This window comes from Tursiops truncatus, chromosome 2 (assembly GCF_011762595.2).
Source record: "Tursiops truncatus isolate mTurTru1 chromosome 2, mTurTru1.mat.Y, whole genome shotgun sequence".
NCBI lineage: Eukaryota > Metazoa > Chordata > Mammalia > Artiodactyla > Delphinidae > Tursiops > Tursiops truncatus.
This window is the reverse complement of record NC_047035.1, coordinates 119,993,924-120,014,184: the sequence shown is the minus strand read 5'-3', so window position 1 is coordinate 120,014,184 and position 20,261 is coordinate 119,993,924. Positions and strand designations below refer to the sequence as shown.

Below are 20,261 nucleotides of genomic sequence, written 5' to 3'. Positions count from 1 at the left end.
AAGAATAGGAAGAAATTAATATTCATATTCTCTCTCTCTCTTTTCCATAGAGGACACAGTGTGAAGGCAGGCATCTATGGGCCAGGATGGGATCGTTCACCAGGAACCGAATTGGCTGGCAGAAATAAACGTCTCCATTTTTATGTATCCATTACAGTCACTTTAAGAGTTTCTTGGGAATAACACAGTATATAAATAAATAAGAAATAAAATGTAATGGCCTGGGGATTCTTCCCCAAATAAATATTTACTTTAGTGGAAAAAAATGCCCAGAGTATGGTATTTTGTTATTAGTGTTTTACAGCACTATTACTTCCATTAACTATGCCTAAAACTCTTAACATAAAATATAAATAAACATAGGACCACTGTGAAAATGAAGAGAAGGCAGAAGGACTGACGCAGTCCCTGGGTTTTCCATTTGTCTCTTATATTCCAAACTGAGTACTGGAGAAGCATCAACAGGTGCAGAGAAAAACAACAACAACAAAAATGTCCTGAGAAAAGCAAAATGACCAGGAAAGGGCAGCCAGGGAGACAGAAAACTTTTAAGTAATAGTCCTACCTCAGCTAAACATCAAAGGAACCATCAGCAGAGAGGTGAGGCCTAGTAGGCTACCAACCAAATTACATATTCCAAGAAAATATTATCAAAACAAGCAAGATCAACTATATTATTACCAGATAAACTAGACTTTAGAGGAAAGAAAATTACAAAGGGCAGATATAAATTTACATACTGATAAAGACTCCACATACCAAGAAGACACAACAATCATACATTCTTTCCCAAACGAGCTGAAAAGCTGAAAAGTATGTGAATAAAATCAGAAGGAAGTAAAAAAAAAAAGAAAAAGAAAGAAAGTAATATACAAATCTACATTCTTCAACACTCCTCTCTCAACACTTGATGAGAGGACAACTAGACGGAAAATCAGGAAAGTCACAGAACTTCACACACCATCAACCAATATGGCCTAACTGACATAAAACCCTTTCCCCAACACAGCAAAAACACATTTTTTTCAAGTCCCCATGGAGCATATACTAAGACAGACCACAAACTGTGCCATAAAAACCTCAACAATATTAAAAGAATTTAAACCATGTGGAGTGTGATTTTCCACAATGGAATCAAATTAAAAACAAGTAAAAAGGAGACAACATGAGAATTTCCAAACACTTGGAATCTAAACACTAAATTTCTAAATAATCTATGAGTCAAAGAGAAAGTCTATGGTTGGAAACTCAAAAGATAAAGTGAACTGAAAAAACTAAAAATACAGCTTATCAAAATTTGTGAGGTACAGGTAGAGTGCTGAGAAAGAGATGTATAGTAGTAAATGCTTACATTAGAAAAAAGTCTCAAGTCTGTAACTCTATGCTGACTCCTCATGTAACAAAAAAAAATGAAGAGAAAAATAAACTCATAACAGGTAGAGAGAGGGAAATAATAAATATAGGAAGAAAAATCAATGAAAGTGAGAAAAGAAAAACAATAGGGAAAATCAATGAAACAAAAATCTACTTCTTTGAAAAGATCAATTAAATTGACAAGCCGGGGCTTACCTGGTGGCACAGTGGTTGAGAGTCCGCCTGCCAATGCAGGGGACATGGGTTCGTGCCCCGGTCCGGGAAAATCCCACATGCCGCGGAGCGGCTGGGTCCGTGAGCCATGGCTGCTGAGCCTGTGCGTCCAGAGCCTGTGCTCCGCAACGAGAGAGGCCACAACAGTGAGAGGCCCACATACCACAAAAAAAAGAGGGGAAAAAAAAATTGACAAGCCAATATCAGGAATGAATTTGAATATATCACTACAAGCCCTGCACACATCAAAAGAATGACAAAAGGATGTCACAAACAACTCTTCACATATAAATTTGACAGTTTAGATGAAATACACCAATTCCTTGGTTCCTTGGAAAGCACAACCTACTAAAACTTAAACAAGAGGATATAAATAAGCTGAATAGTCACAGAATTATTAAACAAATTGAATTACTAATTTTAAAATTCCTGAAAAGAACCCTCTAGGTCCTGATGGTTTCACTATAAAATTCTACCAACAATTAAGAAGAATTAATACCAATTCTATAACTCTCTCCCAGAAAATAGAGGATGAGAGAATATCTATCAACTCATTTTAAGAAGCTAATATTATTCTGAAACCAAAACCACAAGGATAGTACTGAAAAAAACAGAATAAGAAAAAAAATAGAAACGTATACATTCCCTCATAGACACAAAAATCCTTAATAAAAAATTAGCAAATACAATTTGGCAGCATATATAAAGAATTATACACATAACCAAGTGGGGTTTATTCCATGAGTACAACATTGGTTGGAGTATTTCAAAACTGATCAATGAATCAACCATATTAAGAGGCTGAAGAATAAAAAGCAGATGCTTATACCAATTGGTGCAGAAAAAGACACTGATAATATTCAACACTCATGCAGAATAAAAACTTTCAGAACACTGGAATAGAGGGGAACTTCCTCAGCCTGATAAAGAACATCTACCAAAGAAACCACAGCTAGTATCATACATAATGGTAAAAAGACTGAATGCCTTCCCTCTAAGATCAGGAACAAGGCAGATCTTATCCCTGATCTTTCAACACCCTTATTCAACATAATACTGGAGTCCTCACCAGGAAAGCAGAAGAAATAAAGGCATAGAGATCAGAAGGAAAAAAAACTGTCTTATTTGCAGTTGACGTGATGATAGAAATCATTTGCATGACTATGTAGAAAACCCCAAGAAATCTCTAACAACAACAACAACAAAACCCCACAACAACTCCTAAAACTAATACATGAGTGGAGCAAGGTTAGAGGATACAAGGTTAACATTTAAAAAAAATTGTGAAGGAGGGTTCAAGATGGTGGCATAGGATGATCCTGAACTCACCTCCTTCCACAGACACAGCAGATCCACAACTACATATGGGATAATCCCCTCATAAAGGACTCGAAAGCTGGAGGAACAGAATCTCTACAACAAAGAGTAAAAGGACAACACTGAGACGGTGAGGAGAGGCAGAGAGATGTGTCACCAAGGAGGAAACCACACCTGGCTGCGGTGATCCACAATCGGGAGGGATCACAAAGGCCCAGACCTCTTCTCTGAGGAGTGAGGGATTCAAGCTCCACACCGGGCACCCTGACCCCTAGATTCTGCACAGGAGAGACAAGCCCCCAAAACACCTGATTTTAAAAGCCAAAAGAGAGTGATCACTTTGGCAGCACATATACTAAAATTGGAGCAATACAGAGAAGATTAGCAGGGCCCCTGCATGAGGATGATGCACAAACTTGTGAAGCATTCCATAGTTTTTGCACTTATTTACAAAACAGAAATATACTCACAGACATAGAAAACAGTTTTATGGCTACCAAAAGGGGAGGGAGGGGATAAATTAGAAGTTTGGGATTAACATATACACACTATAATATATAAAACAGATAAACAAGAACCTACTGTATAGCACAGGGAACTATACTGAATATCTTGTAATAACCTATAATGGAAAAGAATCTGAAAAATAAAATATATATATATTTTATATAACTGCATCACTTTGCTATACACCTGAAATTAACACAACATTGTAAATCAACTATACTTCAGTAATAAGAAAAACCAAAAGGGAATACATCCAGGGCAACCACAGAACTGAGAGAAGAGAAAATTCATTCTTAAAGGGCCCACATGCAGACTCACTCAACCCAAAAGCCAGCATAAAAATACCAGATTGAAAAGCATATAGACTGTAGGTCAAGGGGACCCACTTACTAACCTTGAAGCATCACCAGAGAGGCAAGAACCATTTCAGATGCTTCCTGGGGAATGCAAGACAGTGCCAAGAACCATTTTTTGCCATTTCAGACTACCTTGCTAATACTGGTGCTGGTGGGCACCACTTTGAAATTCTTGCTCTAACTTGTTAGCACCAGTGTGCCCCACTGAGAGCCCCACCCACTCCTGCCACATCAGCCCCACCTACCAGTCAGTGCAGCCATCACAGGTAGACCTCCAAGCCAGTCTGGGGGGCTGCCTCACTCATCAGCACACCACAGCAGCTGTAGCTATGCCCCTCAGCCATCCTGGAGGGAAGCCCAGCCCACCAGCATGCCACAGAAGCAGCTGTGGCCCCACCATAGAGGAGGGTGCATGCAGCCCCAATAGGGGACAACTCTTGAATGCCTGGCTCTAGTGTCCAGGCAGAATTGCACCTCTGAGCCCCACAAGACATTTCCTAAATAAGGCCACTCCTTCAAGACTGGGAAGGATAGCTGATTCACCTAATACATAGAATCAAAGAATTAAGAAAAATGAGGAGACAGAGGAATATGCTCCAATTGGAAGAACAAGTCAAAACCTCAGAAAAATAACTAAATGAAATGGAGATAAGCAATCTACCTGACAAAGAGTTAAAAGTAATGTTTATATAGATGCTCACCAAGCTCAGGAGAAGAATGGATGGACACAGTGAGAACTTCAACAAAGACAGAAAATATAAGAAAGTACCAAACAGAAGTTACAACTAAACTGAAAAATACACTAGAAGAGCTGAACATCAGACTGGATGAGATAGAAGAACAAATCAACAAGCTGGAAGACAAAATGGAACTCATCCAGACAGGGCAGTAAAATGAAAAAGAACTTAAAAAGCAAAGATACCTAAAGGGACCTTTGGGACAACATTACATTTGCATTATAGGGGTTCCAGAAGAAGAGGAGAAAGAAAAAGGGTCAGAAAAATTATTTGAAGAAACAGTGGCTGAAAACTTCCCTAGTCTGGGGAAGGAAACAGACTTCCAGGTCCAGGAAGTGCAGCAAGTTCCAAATAAGAGGAACCTATAGAGTCACACACCAAGACATATTATAATTAAAATAATAAAAGTTAAGGATAAAGAGAGAATCCTAAAAGCAGAAAGAGAAAAACAACTTGTTATGTACAAGGTAAACCCCTAAGGCTATCAGTAGATTTCTCAGCAGAAACTGTATAGCCCAGAGGCAGTGGCATGACATATTCAAAGTGCTGAAAGGAAAAAAAACCAAAAAATTTCCAGCCAATAATTCTCTACCCAGCAAGGTTATCATTCAGAATTGAAGAAGAGATCAAGATATTCCAAGATAAGTAAAAGCTAAAGGAGTTCATCACCACTAAACTGACCCAATAAGAAATGTTAAAGGGACTTCTTTAAGCTGAAAAGAAATGGCACTAACTAATAATAAGAAAACATACAAAAGTAAAAATCTCACTGGAAAGGTGAATAATAAATATAGTAACTTAATCACATAAAACAAGCATGAAGGTTAAAAGATAAAAGCAATAAAATTAACTAAAATTATAATAATTACTTAAGGGATGCATAAAATAAAGAGATAAAATGTGTCATCAAAAGTATAAAACATGGGTGGTATTAAAAAGATAAAGTTTTGGAATGTGTTCAAACCTAAGTTGCTACTAACTTAAAACAGGCTACTACTTACACAGGATGTGATATGTGAACCTCACAGTAGCCAAAAGGAAAAAAATTATAGTAAATACACAAAAGAAAATAAGAAAGGAACCTAAACATAACACTAAAGAAAACCACAAAACACAAGGGAAGAGAAAAAGAGAAGAGGAATAAAACAGAGAGGAACTACAAAAATAGCTAGAAAACAATTAACAAAATGGCAATACATACCTATCAATACTTACTTTAAATGTAAATGGACTAAATTTGCCAATCAGAATACACAGAGTAGATGCATGGACAAAAAACCCAAGACTCGTAAGTAGGTTGCCTACAAGAGACTCACTTCAGAAGAAAGGACAGGCACAGACTAAAAGTGAAGAGATGGAAAAAGATATTCCATGCAAAGGGAAATGAAAAGAAAGCTGAAGTAGCCATACTCGTATGAGACAAAACAGAATTTAAATCTAACAGTGAAATAAAAAACAAAGACAGGTATTATATAATAATGGGGTCATTAGAAATTAATCACAAGAAAAAAATGGGGGAAAAACCCCACAACATGTGGATATTAAATAACATGCTACTGAAAACCAATGGGTCATCAATGAAATCAAAGGAGAAATCAAAAATTACCTAGAGAGAAATGAAACAGAAATATGACATACCAAAACCTATGGGATACAGTAAAGTGGCTTTAAAAGAAAAGTTCTTATCAATACAGGCCTACCTCATAAAACATGAAAATTCCCCCCCCAAAAAATGTAACTTTACACCTAAAAGAACTAGAAAAAGAAGAATAAACAAAGCCCAAAATTAGTAGAAGAAAGGAAATAATAAAACTTAAGGCAGAAATAAATGAAATAGAGACAAAAAGCTATAGAAAAGAGCAACAAATCTAAGAGATGGCTCATTGAAAAGACAAAATTAACAAACCTTTAGCTAGACTAACCAGAAAAAAAAGAGAGGACTCAAATAAATAAAATCAGAAATGAAAGAGGAAAAGTTACACTAATACCACAGAAATACAAAGGATCATAAGAGATTATTACAAACAATTATGCACCAATGAATTGGATAACCTAGAAGAAATGGATAAATTCCTAGAAACATACAAACTTCTAAGACTGAATCATGAAGAAATAGAACATCTGAATAGACCAATCAATAGTAAAGAGACTAAAACAGTAATCAAAAATCTAACAAAATCCCAGGACCAGATGGCTTCACTGGTGAATTGCATATAATATTTAAAGAAAATTTAATACCCATCTTTCTCAAACTCTTCCAAAAACTGAAGAGAAGGGAAACTTTCCAAATATATTTTACAAAGTCAGCATTACCCTGATACCAAAACCAGATAAGGGCATGACAGAGAAAAAAATTTTAAAAAAGAAAAAGAAAGAAAAATACAGGTCAATATACTTGATGAAGATAGATGTAAATATCCTCAACAAAATATTAGCAAATTTAATCCAACAATACATTAAAAAGATCATATATCATGATCAAGCAGGATTTATTCCAGGGATGCAAGGATGGTTCAAATCCATGTATCAATCAATGTGATACATCATATTAACAAAATGAAGAATAAAAATCATATGATCACCTCAATAGATGCAGAAAAAAGCATCTGATATAATTCAACATCCATTTATGATAAAAATTCTCAAAAAAGTGCCTATAGAGAGAGTGTACCTCAACCTAATAAAGGCCACATATGACAAACCCACAAGTAACATCATACTCAATGGTGAAAAGCTGAAAGCTTTTCCCCTAAGATCAGTAATAAGACAAGGATGCCCACTCTTGCCACTTTTATTCAACATAGTATCAGATGTCCTAGCCTAGAGCAATTAGGCAAGAAAAAGAAATAAAAGGCATCCAAATCAGAATGGATGGCATCCAAATCAGAATGTCACTGTTTGAAGATGACATGATACTATATAGAGAGAATTCTAAAGTTCCCACCAAAATACTGTTAGAACTAATAAATGAATTTAGTAAAGTCACAGGATACAAAATCAATATACAGAAATCCATGATATTTCTATACACTAATAACAAACTACCAGAAAGAGAAATTAAGAACAACCCCATTTATAACTGCATCAAAAAGAATAATATACCTAGGAATAAATTTAACTAAGCAGATGAAAACCTGTACACTGAAAACTATAAGACACTGATGAAAGAAACTGAAGAAGACACAAATAAATGGAAAGTTATTCCATGTTCATGGATTGGAGAAATTAATATTGTTTAAATGTCCATATTACCTAAAGCAATGTACAGATTCAATGCAATCTTTATCAAAATTCTAATATATTTCACAGAACTAGAAAAAAGAATTCTAAAATTTGTATGGAACCACAAAAGATCATGAATAACCAAAACAATCTTGAGAAAGAAGAAGAAAGCTGGAGATATCATGAGCCCTGATTTCAAACTATACTACAAAGCTATAGTAATCAAAACAGTATGGTACTGGTACATAAACAGACACACAAGTCAATGGAACTTGAATTGAGAGCCCCAAAATAAACTCACACATATATGGACCATTGATTTACAACAGAGGAGCAAAGAACATATAATGGAGAAATGATAGTCTCTTCAATAAATGGTGGAAAACCTGAGCAGCCACATGCAAAACAATAAAACTAGACCACTATCTTACATCATAACAAAAATTAACTCAAATGGATTAAGGACTTCAATGTAGGACCTGAAACCATAAAATTCCTAAAAACAAACAAAAAACATAGGTGGTAACCTCATTAACATTGGTCTTAGTGATGTTTCTGTGGATCTGACTCCAAAGACCAGAGGAACAAAAGTGAAAATAAACAAATGGGACTACATCAAACTAATAAGCTTCTGAAGAGCAAAGAAAAGCATCATCAAAATAAAAAAGGCAACCTCCTGAATGGGAAAAGATATTTGCAAATCATATATCTGATAAGGGGTTAATATCAAAAAATATATGAAGAACTCACACAAATCAACAACAACAAAACAGCCCAATTAAAAATAGGCAGTGGATCTGAATGGACATTTTTCCAAGGAAAACATAGGGATGGCCAACAGGCACGTGGAAAAAATGTTCAACATCACTAATTATTAGGGAAATGCAAATCAAAACCACAGTGACATATCATCTCACACCTGCCAGAATGGCCATCATTGAAAAGACAAGAAATAACTAACGTTGGAGAGGATGTGGATGAAAGGCAATCTTTGTACACTGTTGGTGGGACTGTAAATTGGTACAACCACTATGGAAAACAGTAAGGAGACTCTTTAAAAACTTAAGACTAGAACCATCATATGGTCCAGCTATTCCACTTCTGGTTATTTATTCAAATAACACAAGAACACTAATCTGATTAGATACATGCACTTCTACGTTCATTGCAGCATAATTTACAATAGCCAAGATATCCTAACAACCTAAGTGTCCATCACTGGATGAATGGATAAAGAAGACACACACACACACACACACACACACACACACACACACACACACACACAATGGAATACTACTCAGCCATTAAAAAAGAATGAAATCCTGCCATTTGCAACAACATGGATGGACCTTGAAGGTATTATGCTAAGTGAAATAAGTCAGACAAAGAAAGACAAATACTGTATGATTACACTCATGTGTGGAATCTAAAAAGTAAATAAATAAACAAACAAAATAAAGCAAAAACAAATTCAAAGGTACAGAGATCAGATTAGCGGTTACCAGAGGGAAAGGGGGCTTGGGGAATGGGCAAAATGAGTGAAGTGGGTCAACTGTATGGCGATGGATGGTAACTAGACTTGTAGTGGTGATCACTTTGAAGTGTATACAGATGTCAGATTATAATGTACACCCAAAATTTATATAATAAACACATATAGTATATAGTATGTCTATATACTAGTAACTATGGAAACTGAATGGAACTATGGAAACTGAATATTCAATACCATTTATAATTGCTAAAAAAATGAAACTCTTAAATATAAATCTAACAAAACATGAACAGGACCTGTATGCTGAAAATTACAAAATACAAAATTACAAAATACCCATGAAAGAAATCAGAAGATTTAAACAAGAGATAAACACAATCACACGTTGGGAGAGTCAACATAGTATGTCAATTGTCCCCAAAATAATCTGTAGGTTTAACAAAGTTCCTATCAAAATTCCAGTAAGATTTTTGTAGACATGGACAAGGTCATTCTCAATTTATAGAGACAGGCAAAGAAACTAAACGATCTAAAACAATTTTGTAAAAGAAGAATAAAGTAAGAGGAAAAACTCTATTTAATGTTAAGCCTTACTTAAAGCTAAAGCAAACAGGGCAGTATTGCATTGGTAGAGGGACAGACACAGATCGATAGAACAGAACAGAGAACCCAAGAGTAAACCCACACAGATCTGCGCAACTGACTTTATCAAGGATTTGAGGCAATTCAAAGGAGAAATATAGCCTTCTTAAAGAATGGAGTTGGAGCAATTGGAAAACCATAGGTGAAAAGAACTTTGACCTAAGCCTCACATATTATACAAGAATTCACAAAAATTAACTCAGAATGAATCACAGACTTAAATGTAACTCTTAAAACTATAAAACTCAGAAGAAAACAGGAGAAAATCTTCAGGACATAGGTGTAGGCTAAGATTTCTTAGACTTGACACCTAAACACAATCCATCAAGTAGATTTCACGTATATAATTTTTAAAAAAATTTGCTTTGTGAAAGATCCAGTTAAGAATATGAAAAGATGCCATATAAAAAATAAATAAAATAAAATTCAAAAACAAAAATAATATGGAAAGACAAGCTATAGAAGGATAAAAAATATTTTCAACACATATCTGAAGAAAGACTCAGAATATATAAAGAACTCTCAAAACTAATAGTAAAAAATAAATAATAACAAAACCCAGCAACAATAAAATTAGAAAAAAGGCAAAAGAAATGATCAGATACTTGATTAAAGAGGATATGCATAAGTACATGGAAAATGTTCAACATCATTAGCCCTTGTGGAAATGCAAAACCACAATGCGATATTACTACATACCTAACAGAATGACCAAAGTAATAAATAATGGAAACATCAAATCCTTGTGAAGAGGCAGTGTAACTTGAGTCACGTATTTCTGAGGAGAACGTAAATGGTACAGGTGCTCTGAAAAAGGGTATGACAGTGTTTTTAGAAAACTAAACATCTATGTATTATACAACCCAGCAATTATACTCTTGTGTAATTTACACCAGAAAAATGAAAACTTATGTTCACCTAAAAACCTGTACATGCATCTTCATGGTAGATTTATAATACCTAAAAACTGTAAACTCCCCAAATGTCCTTCAATCGATAAATATTTAAACAAATGTTGTACATCTATACCATGGAATGTTATTCAGCCACTCTCAAGAGGTTACATACTGTATGGATCCATTTACATAATATTACTGAAATGCCATAATTCTAGAGATGGATATCCTATGAGTATGTGCCAGAGCTTAACTGTAGGAGGAGTTACACAAATCTACACATGTGATGAAATTGCTTAGAATTATGCACACACACAAATGCACATATGTAAAATGGGTGAAACCTGAATAAACTCTGTGGATTGTACCAATGTCAATTTCTCAGTTATGACATTTTACTGGACTTATTTAAAATGTTACCACTGGGGAAGACTGGGAAGGATAGGAAGATGTACCTCCCTGTACATTTTTCTCTGTTTTTTTGTGAATCTATAATTATTTCAAAATAAAAAGTAGAATTATTTTTTTGTTTTTTAATATTCTTAATAAGCACTTTATTTTTTTGAATTTTATTTTATTTACTTTTTTATACAGCAGGTTATTAGTCATCCATTTTAGAATTTTTTTTAAAAAAATTAAGACACCAAATATCCAATAATGGTCAATTAAAATATATCATCTCAATGGAATCTTACGTTACCATGAAAATTATAATTAGGAAGTGCCCATAGAAACATAGAAAATGTTTATAATTACTGAAAAATGCAGTCATTATAACCACATCAAAATGTATTAAATGGATGGACTGACAGATATATAAAATGACATTTAGCTGTTTAGGGAAGGGAGGATAGAAATGAAGCAATTTGACTTTGTAATGGCCAATGATACTGCTCTTTTGAACCATGAAGACTTTTTTTTTTTTGCTCTCACTCTGAAGTTGGCTTTCACAATAAATGAGGTAAAAGGGTCAACAAAGCCAAGATAAAAAGAATGTGACAATGTCCACTGGAAGGTCAGGAAGAACTATCACCTTCAAACCCAGATGCCACCTGCCACAAGCCTTTAGAGGCACCCACTGGAAGTCTATAAAATGGAACCCATCCTATGTTCTGCTTACTGAGAACATCAAAGGACCTATGTTATAGCCATAACATATCCTGCCTGTTGATTACAAAATGCATAAGGAATCCTGTAATAATTCCCTAAAGCATTAATGCACCCTGGGAAAATGAGAATACCTAGGTAAGTACCAGGGAGAAGCACTCAGATGGTTAGAATCAAGTTCTCATTTGTTCTTTTGCCATAGGCCACCAATGTCGTGAGCATCCTTCATCATTCAGTTGGTCTCTCTCTCTGGACAGCAAGAGGGAGACAAGAATTTAATTAAGGTTATTGTATGGGCTGAAATTCATGACATCACTCCCCCCCCCCCAAATTCCTCCTAGTTTCCACCTAATTAAAGATATGTAAGTTGGTATTTGTGCCCAGCAGGTCAGAGTCTTTCAAAGTTTGGTCCATAGACCACTTGTAGCAGATTCCTCAGCTGTACTCCAAACCTGCTGTATCGCACCCTGAGGGAGGTAGAGATGAAGCCCCCATTGCTAACAAGTACTTGGGAGTTCCTTAAGCAGAGCAGAAGCCAGAAAATCAAATCAGAAAAGTCAAAATGAGCCGGAAGATTGAGAGTACCCACATGGTTTGCAAGGACTCAGAGGACCATACCAAAGAAACCTCTGAGCAGCCTGGGAGTTTTTAAAGCCCATTGAATGTCTCCTCATGAACACTCTGACCTGGTGCAGAAGGACTGCAGACATGGCTTACATGGGGGCAGAGCGGATCTAGACCCTGGTCCCGAAACCTGGTCCCCCACAGCAATGGTACTTCTGGTTGCACACTCTTTCAGATGCTTTGGTGAGTTTTTATCCTGGATAGGCAAAGGTGGATGAAACCGGTAGACTTACTAATGCAATTCACTACATATCCATGTTAGACAAGGAAGCAAAGACATAATCTTAACAGAGACAGAATAATTGTTAAATTCAGCTCTCACGGGCTGGTGCATTTGTCCCAGATTTGTCCCTTAGTATTTCACGGTTATGCTCACTATTGTAAATGAGATCCTGTTTTCCATTTTGCTTCTCTGTTAGTCACTGATGTGTAGCTCAGCTATTATCTCGTCTTCCTTGCTCAACTCTATTTAGCTCCAAGTTTGTCAGCAGATTCTATTTTTAAGTCAATAATCAACTAGAAGTTACAGCAGTGTTGTGTCTTCCTGCTATATTTAGATCTCTTATTTTCAATTTTTTCTTGTCGTGCTCTGGCTACACCCTCCAGCAGACTGCTGACAGGAGGGATATCTGGCATCTTTGCCTTATGTCTGACTTGGATGTGGACCTAACTTCTCAACTATTAGTTTATGTTTACTGCAGTTTTCTTGTGGATTGTATTTATCCAATTATGAAAGTTTTCTTCTAGTCTTGGTTTATAATGTGTTAAATCAAGAATTAGAGCTGAATTTAATATTTTTTCTGTCCGTTAATTTGTTTCCTTCTTTAACATGGATACAAATTAACGTGACTTGCATTAGTAATTCTACCAAGTTAATCCATCCTTGCCTACCTGGGATAAAAATTATTTGGTATTTTTCACTTAGTGCACTGCTGGAATTCATCTGTCGGTATTCTTTTAGGGTATCTGCATTCATATTTACACATAAGATTTGTCAATAGTTCTATTCAGATGTCTTTGTCATGTTTAATATCTGTTAGCTTTATAAATCTTCTATCTTTTATCATGTTCTAGAACAATTTATGTAATGTATATTTATCTATTCTTTGAAGATGTAAAATTCAAATGTAAAAATGTAACTTTTAAATGTATATATTTGCCTACCTTTTCCATTTTTATGTATTTTTAAGTCTATTCGGATTTTCTACTTTTTAGGTATATTTAGTAATTTTTATTTCCCTCAAAAAGCACCCATTTCAACCAGATGTTCAATTTATACATATGTTCTTTCATTCATTCACTTTTTTGACATTTTCAAAGAACTAGATTTTAGTTTTGAATTTTCTTTTTTTTAAATGTGTGTTTGTTTTATGCCTTTTAAAAATCATTTCTGGTATGTCTTTACTAATTCATGCTAGTTTCTTCCAGTTTCTTCTGATATGCATTTGCTAACTTTTTGAGGTATAGGATTAATTAATCAAATTTCAAACTTCCTTGTTTTTTTATCTTTAGACACGACTTTGGCATCTGTCTCTGGTCTTGACATGTTCATACTCATTGTTATTCATTCTTTAAAAGACACTTCTTAAAAGTTCCTATAGCCAAGATTAATTTAAGAGTGTTTTCTTAAAAAAATTAAGTGGACATTATACATACATATATACATATTACTGTATTACTATTGCTTTGTTGATAAATTCCACTTTTAGAGCTTTGTGATGAGAGAACAGAAGCCATGTGATATCTACATTTTGGAATACACTAGATATTATTATTTGCCTTATGTATTGAGGTGCTCCTGTGCTGGGTGCATAACTGTTTAAGAGAATTCATCACCACCAAAGCAGCTTTATGACAAATGCTAAAGGAACTTCTCTAGGCAGGAAACACAAGAGAAGGAGAAGACCTACAATAACAAACCCAAAACAATTAAGAAAATGCTAATAGGAAAATACATATCGATAATTACCTTAAATGTAAATGGACTAAATGCTCCAACCAAAAGACATAGACTGTCTGAATGGATACAAAAACAGGAACCGTATATATGCTGTCTACAAGGGACCCACTTCAGACCCAGGGACACATACAGACTGAAAGTGAGGGGATGGAAAAACATATTCCATGCAAACGGAAATCAAAAGAAAGCTGGAGTAGCAATTCTCATATCAGACAAAATAAACTTTAAAATAAAGACTATTACAAGAGACAAAGAAGGACACTACATAATGATCAAGGGATCAATCCAAGAAGAAGATATAACAATTGTAAATATTTATGCACCCAACATAAGAGCACCTCAATACATAAGGCAAATGCTAACAACCATAAAAGGGGAAATCGACAGTAACACATTCATAGTAGGGGACTTTAACACCCCACTTTCCTCAACGGACAGATCAACTAAAATGAAGATAAATAAGGAAACACAAGATTTAAATGACACATTGAACAAGATGAACTTAATTGATATTTATAGGACATTCCATCCAAAAACAACAGAATACACTTTCTTCTCAAGTGTTCATGGAACATTCTCCAGAATAGATCATACCTAGGGTCACAAAACAAGCCTCAGTAAATTAAAAAAAATTGAAATCGTATCAAGTATCTTTTCCAACCACAACACTATGAAACTAGATATCAATTACAGGAAAAAAACTGTAAAAAATACAAACACATGGAGGCTAAACAATTCACTACTTAATAAGCAAGCGATCACTGAAGAAATCAAAGAGGAAATCAAATAATACCTGGAAACAAATGACAATAAAAACACGACGGCCCAAAACCTATGTGATGCAGCACAAGCAGTTCTAAGAGAGGAGTTTACAGCAATACAATCCTACCTCAAGAAACAAGAAATATCTCAAATAAACAACCTAACCTTACACCTAAAGCACTTAAGAGAGAGAAGAACAAAAAACCCAAAGTTAGCAGAAGGAAAGAAATCATAAAGATCAGATCAGAAATAAATGAAAAAGAAATGAAGGAAACGATAGCAAAGATCAATAAAACTAAAAGCTGGTTCTTTGAGAAGATAAACAAAACTGATAAACCATTAGCCAGACTCATCAAGAAAGAAAGGGAGAAGACTGAAATCAATAGAATTAGAAATGAAAAGGAGAAGTAACAACTGACACTGCAGAAATACAAAGGATCATGAGCGATTACTACAAGCAACTCTATGCCAATAAAATGGACAACCTGGAAGAAATGGACAAATTCTTAGAAATGCACAACCTGCCAAGACTGAACTAGGAAGAAATAGAAAATATGAACAGACCAATCACAAGCACTGAAATTGAAACTGTGATTAAAAATCTTCCAACAAACAAAAGCCCAGGACCAGATGGCATCACAGGTGAATTCTATCAAACATTTAGAGAAGAGCTAACACCTATCCTTATCAAACTCTTCCAAAATATAGCAAAGGGAGGAATATTCCCAAACTCATTCTACGAGGCCACCATCACCCTGATACCAAACCCAGACAGAAATGTCACCAAAAAAGAAAACTACAGGCCAATATCACTGATAAACATAGATGCAAAAATCCTCAACAAAATACTAGCAAACAGATTCCAGCAGCACATTGAAAGGATCACACACCATGACCAACTGGGGTTTATCCCAGGAATGCAAGGATTCTTCAATATATGCAAAACAATCAATGTGATATACCATATTAACAAACTGAAGGAGAAAAACCATATGATAATCTCAATAGATGCAGAAAAAGCTTTTAACAAAGTTCAACACCCATTTATGATAAAAACTCTCCAGAAAGTAGGCATAGAGGGAACTTAACTCAACATAATAAAGGCCATATATGACAAACCCACAGCCAACATCGTTCTCAATGATGAAAAACTGCAAACATTTCCACTAAGGTCAGGAACAAGACAATGTTGCCCACTCTCACCACTATTATTCAACATAGTTTTGGAAGTTTTAGCCACGGCAATCAGACGTGAAAAAGAAATACAAGGAATCCAAATCGGAAAAGAAGTAAAGCTGTCACTGTTTGCAGATGACATGATACTATACATAGAGAATCCTAAAGATGCTACCAGAAAACTACTAGAGCTAATCAATGAATTTGGTAAAGTAGCAGGATACAAAATTAATGCACAGAAGTTTCTTGCATTTCTGTACACTAATGATGATGAAAACTCTGAAAGAGAAATTAAGGAAACACTCCCATTTACCACTGCAGCAAAAGGAATAAAATACCTAGGAATAAACCTACCTAAGGGGACAAAAGACCTGTATGCAGAAAACTATAAGACACTGATGAAAGAAATTGAAGATGATACAAACAGATGGAGAGATATACCATGTTCTTGGATTGGAAGAATGAACATCGTGAAAATGACTATACTAACCAAAGCAATCTACAGATTCAATGCCATCCCTATCAAACTACCAATGGCATTTTTCACAGAACTAGAACAAAAAATTTCACAATTTGTATGGAAACACGAAAGGCCCTGAATAGCCAAAGCAATCTTGAGAAAGAAAAATGGAGCTGGAGGAATTTGGCTCCCAGACTTCATACTATACTGCAAAGCTAAAGTAATCAAGACAGTATGGGGTTTCCCTGGTGGCGCAGTGGTTGAGAATCTGTCTGCCAATGCAGGGGACACGGGTTCGAGCCCTGGTCTGGGAAGATCTCACAGGCCGCGGAGCTACTGGGTCCGTGCACCACAACTACTGAGTCTGCGCGTCTGGAGCTTGTGCTCTGCAACAAGAGAGGTCGCTATAGTGAGAGGCCTGCACACCGCAATGAAGAGTGGTCCCTACTTGCCGCAACTAGAGAAAGCCCTCGCACAGAAACAAAGACTCAACACAGCCAAAAATAAATAAATTAATAAATTAAAAAAAAAAAAGACAGTATGGTACTGGCACAAGAACAGAAATATAGATCAATGGAACAGGATAGAAAGCCCAGAAATAAACCCACGCACATATGCTCACCTTATCTTTGATAAAGGAGACAAGAATATACAATGGAGAAAAGACAGCCTCTTCAATAAGTGGTGCTGGGAAAGCTGGACAGCTACATGTAGAAGACTGAAATTAGAACACTCCCTAACACCATACACAAAAATAAACTCAAAATGGATTAAAGACCTAAATGTAAGGCCAGACACTATCAAAACTCTTAGAGGAAAACATAGGCAGAACACTCTATGATATAAATCACAGCAAGATCCTTTTTGACCCACCTCCTAAAGAAATGGAAATAAAAACAAAAATAAAACTAATGGGACCTAAGGAAACTTAAAAGCTTTTGCACAGCAAAGGAAACCATAAACAAGACGAAAGGACAACCCTCAGGATGGGAGAAAACATTTGCAAAGGAAGCAACTGACAAAGGATTAATCTCCAAAATATACAAACAGCTCATGCAGCTCAATATCAACAAAACAAACAACCCAATCCAAAAATGGGCAGAAGACCTAAATGGACATTTCTCCAAAGAAGATATACAGATTGCCAACAAACACATGAAAGGATGCTCAACATCACTAACCATTAGAGAAATGCAAATCAAAACTACAATGAGGTATCACCTCACACTGGTCAGAATGGCCATCATCAAAAAATCTAGAAACAATAAATGCTGGAAAGGGTGTGGAGAAGAGGGAACCCTCTTGCACTGTTGGTGGGAATGTAAATTGATACAGCCACTATGGAGAACAGTACGGAATTTCCTTAAAAAACTAAATACATAACTACCATATGACCCAGAAATCCCACTACTGGGCATATACCCTGAAAAAAACAAAATTCATAAAGAGACATATACCACAATGTTCATTGTAGCATTATTTACAATAGCCGGGACATGGAAGCAACCTAAGTGTCCATTGACAGATGAATGGATAAAGAAGATGTGGCACATATATACAATGGAATATTACTCAGCCATAAAAAGAAACAAAATTGAGTTATTTTGTAGGGAGGTGGATGGACCTAGAGTCTGTCATACGAGTGAAGTAAGTCAGAAAGAGAAAAACAAATACCGTATGCTAACACATATATATGGAATCTAAAAAAAAAAAAAAAATGGTTATGAAGAACCTAGGGGCAGGACAGGAATAAAGACGCAGAGGAAGAGAATGGACTTGAGGACATGGGGAGGGGGTAGGGGAAGCTGGGATGAAGTGAGAGAGTAGCATTGACATATATACACTATCAAATGTAAAATAGATAGCTAGTGGGAAGCAGCCGCACAGTACAAGGAGATCAGCTGGGTGCTTTGTTTCCACCTAGAAGGCTGGGATAGGGAGGGTGGGAGGGAGACGCAAGAGGCAGGCGATATGAGGATATATGTATACGTATAGTTGATTCACTTTGTTATACAGCAGCAACTAACACAACAATGTAAAGCAATTATACTCCAATAAAGATGTTAAAAAATAATAATAATTTCCCTCTAATATTTGAGGAAGACCTTATTAACTTAGCCCAAATTTGTTTCTTGTTACTGTAATTTTTCACTTTGAGGGATTCTAAAGGTTTTCCCTGTATTTTGGATATTTTAATATTTCAGCATGATATTCAAAATATATGTCTCTTTTTGTTTCTCCCCTTAGCACTAAGTAGGCTACTGATACTGAATAGAGGAATACAAGTATCCCATTTCAATTCAGGAGGAAAAAGACAGAATGTTTAGGACATCATGTTAGAACCATTTTCTACCCTTTAAAGAAAAGTAAAGTTAGACCCTTACCTTGCACCATTAAAAAAATTTAAGTAAAAAAAAAAAAACCCACAAAATGAAAAGCAAAAAGCATTAGAAAAGCAAAAAGCATGAGAAAAAACTAGAATAGAATGCATGTGTAATCTTCCAGTATGGAACCCAAAGCCGCAGTGATACATAATGAGAGTAACAAAAAGATCTGATTAAGAAGGTATAGTCTATCTTCAATAAAACACCATAAATCATGCTAAAAGATAACTTGAGTAGTTTAAATTGGATAATCCTTCATGATAGATTGATAGGGAAAGTGAAGGAGAAAAGAGAATGATAAACTCTAGATATTTGCATTTTATGACCCTTACCCCTCACCCCTGCCCCAAACAACCAGAGTTCACTTATTTTTTGTTTATTGCTGTTGGGAATGGATCTCTTAATCCAGAGCTGCGAGTGCCAAACACTAAGGTCTCCAGTGATTCCCTACTGTACCAGGGTCACAGCCCCCAACACTGCATCCACTCGCTCTAATTTGATGCCTTCCATGTGCTGTTTGCCACATTTACTTTTAGGAATCAAAGATGTGAATAGTACGTGGTTCTTTTGACAGAGCTTGCTGGCCAGAGGGGAGGAACCTGAGTGTTAAACTGGATTTGCACGTGATGTAACGCTGAGAAACACCAAGTCCTCTGAGGCCCACAGCATCCCAGAGGCAACAACTGCACTGGACATCAAGGGCAGAGTCCTGGAGGAGAAGCCCAGCTGGACTGGTCTGAATGCCTTACTGTACTTCATCTTGGCCTATTATCCTGTTCTTTACCCCCTCCCTTGAATTAAATAAAAGCAATGTTTTGGGGGTCCTGCAACATTTGTTCCCTTTCAAGACTGTCACCCACGGTCCCCCGCTAAGAGCTCCGTGCCATGGCCTCACCTAGTGTTTCCCCCTGAGGTGCCCTATCCTGTTGGCTTCCAGGTCTTCATTTAACTGTTGTCTCCCTGTAGCCACTTGTCCTAAGTGAGAGGACCACATACATTATTATCTAAGCTGGGCCACTCTTAGAA

The 20,261-nt window shown here is 35.9% G+C and overlaps 1 protein-coding gene and 1 non-coding gene across 2 annotated transcripts in view; one reads left to right on the top strand and one right to left on the bottom strand.

Moving 5' to 3' along the window:
* Positions 1-20,261, bottom strand: part of CHRNA7 (cholinergic receptor nicotinic alpha 7 subunit) — a 121,679-nt gene that overhangs the window by 31,929 nt on the left and 69,489 nt on the right. The window lies entirely within an intron of this gene.
* LOC117311264 (U6 spliceosomal RNA) lies at positions 3,236-3,342 on the top strand. The gene has a single exon (XR_004525489.1). It is a non-coding gene; the product is annotated as a U6 spliceosomal RNA (small nuclear RNA).